The following is a 2,984-nucleotide window of genomic DNA, read 5'->3' on the forward strand; positions in this document are numbered from 1 at the left end:
ATACAATCAATCAACAAGTACATGAAAAAATGCTCACCATCTCTAGCAGTCAGAGAAATGCAAATCAAAACCACCCTAAGATACCATCTCACTCCAGTAAGATTGGCAGCCACTATGAAGTCAAACAACAACAAGTGCTGGCGAGGATGTGGGGAAAAGGGTACACTTGTACATTGCTGGTGGGACTACAAATTGGTGCGGCCAATTTGGAAAGCAGTATGGAGATTCCTGGGAAAGCTGGGAATGGAACCACCATTTGACCCTGCTATTGCCCTTCTCGGACTATTCCCTGAAGACCTTAAAAGAGCATGCTACAGGGATACTGCCACATTGATGTTCATAGCAGCACAATTCACAATAGCTAGACTGTGGAACCAACCCAGATGCCCTTCAGTAGATAAATGGATAAAAAAATGTGGCATTTATACACCATGGAATATTATGCAGCACTAAAAAATGACAAAATCATGGAATTTGCAGGGAAATGGATGGCACTAGAGCAGATTATGCTTAGTGAAGCTAGCCAATCCCTAAAAAACAAATACCAAATGTCTTCTTTGATATAATGAGAGCAACTATGAACAGAGCATGGAGGAAGAGCAGGAAGAAAAGATTAACATTAAACAGAGACATGAGATGGGAGGGAAAAGGAGAGAAAAGGGAAATTGCATGGAAATGAAGGGAGACCCTCATTGCTATACAAAATTACATATAAGAGGTTGTGAGGGGAATGGGAAAATAAACAAGGAGAGAAATGAATTACAGTAGATGGGGTAGAGAAAGAAGATGTGAGGGAAGGGGAGGGGGGATAGTAGGGGATAGGAAAGGTAGCAGAATACAACAATTACTAATAGGGCATTATGTAAAATTGTGGATGTGTAACCGACGTGATTCTGCAATCTGCATTTGGGGTAAAATTGGGAGTTCATAGCCCACTTCAATCTAATGTAAGAAATATGATATGTCAAGAGCTTTGTAATGTTGTGAAAACCAATAAAAAAAATTAAAAAATAAAATTAAAAAAAATAAAATAAAAAATCTAAAAAAAAAAGAAGACAAATTAGTGCTTAGTACTGGGCAACTTGTTCTTGTTCCTGTGCACAATGGTTTGTGCTCTTACTCTTGTTTGATTAAAATTCATAACAAGTCAACCACTTGCCGTAACCATGGCACCGGTTCCAGTCAGTAAGTCAAGAAAGATTAGTCAAGGTATAGGCCAATAGTTTGGGACATTTCTAACTATTATTAAAAGTTAACTAAGCAGAAACAGCTCAAAGCAAAACGCGAACTGAAAGTAGAAATGCTTGCTTATGCATAAGCCAAGATACATTCTTCTATTCTAATTGTAGCTACATAATATTTTGTTTCTTTGAATAATGATTCCTGTTTTGTAACCACAAAGTACTGTGAGCCTGCCAAAATGAAAAGTATATATGATCAACTTCACAAGTAAAGATGGGGATCAGCACCTTCACTTTGGTGTCTGTATTGTTTCTCCACCCCTCTTTCGCCGACTCCTCACCATCCGTTCGTCTCCTGAGACCCCCTGTTGGAGCTAGACTCCTACATGGTAGTTCAATTTTTATCTTTTTGAGAAATCTCCCACTGTTTTCTGTAATGGCTGCACTAATTTACACTCCCACTGACCTTGTATCAGAGTTCTCTTTTTCCAGCATCCTTGTCACCTTGTCATTCTTTGTCTTTTTGATTATAGCCATTCTAACTGAGATGAAATGATATCTTTGTGATTTTGATTTGCATCTCTGTGGTGGCTAATGATATTTGGCATACAAGTTCCTCCTCTCCCTTCTCCTACCATCACTTCCCTTTATCTAATCTAAGGTAATGCTATTCTTCCCTAGTGCCCCCTGCCTTATTGTGAATTAGTCAAATATTGGCTATTATCCACATATTAGAGAAAACATTCAGCCTTTGGTTTTGTGGGATTGGCTTATTTCCCTTAGTATGATATTCTCCAACTCCAACCACTTACTGGCAAATGCCATAATTTCACTCTTCTTAAAAGCTAAATAATATTCCAGTGGGTAGATATACCACATTTTCTTTATCCATTCATCTATTGAGGAACACCTAGGTTAAAAAGCAATCATGAAATTTATTTGGAAAAATAAGAAACCCAGAATAGATAAAGCAATCCTTAGCAAGAAAAGTGAAGCAGGAGGCATCACAATACCAGATCTTAAACTATACAACAGAGCTATAGTAACAAAAATATCATGGTATTGGCAGCAAAATAGACTTGTAGACCAATCGTAGCTATTGTGAATTGATCTACTATGAACATTGATGTGGCTGTGTCACTATAGTATGCTGATTTTAAGTCCTTTGCGTATAAACCACAGAGTGGGATAGCTGGGTCAAATGGTGGTTCCATTCCCGGTTTTCTGAGGAATCTCCATACTGCTTTCCAGATTGGTTGCACCAATTTGCAGTCCTACCAGCAATGTATGAGTGTGCCTTTTCCCCCCCACATTCTCGTCAACATTTATTGTTGCCTGTATTCTTGATGATTGCCATTCTCACAGGAATGAGATGAAATCTTAAGAGTAGTTTTGATTTGAATTTCTCTAATTTCTAGAGATGTTGAACACTTTTTCGTATATTTGTTGATCAACTGCATTTCTTCCCTGTGAAGTGTCTGTTCAGTTCTTTAGCTCATTTATTGACTGGGTTATTATATTATTTTTTTAGTGTTAAGTTTTTTGAGTTCTTAATATATCCTAGATATTAACGCTTTATCGGAGGTGCATGTGGTAGAAGTTTTCTCCCAATCTGTAGGATCTCCCCTCAAGTTATTGTTTTCTTTGCTGAGAAGGAGCTTTTTAATTTGATAAATCTCATTTATTGATACTTGATTTTACTTCTTGCGCTTTAGGAGTCTTGTTGAGGAAGTCAGATCCTAGGCTGACGTTGTGAAGACTTAGGCCTATTTTTTCTTCTATTAGGTGCAGTGTCTCTGTCTT

The sequence above is a fragment of the Urocitellus parryii genome, chromosome 11, assembly GCF_045843805.1.
Source record: "Urocitellus parryii isolate mUroPar1 chromosome 11, mUroPar1.hap1, whole genome shotgun sequence".
Lineage (NCBI taxonomy): Eukaryota > Metazoa > Chordata > Mammalia > Rodentia > Sciuridae > Urocitellus > Urocitellus parryii.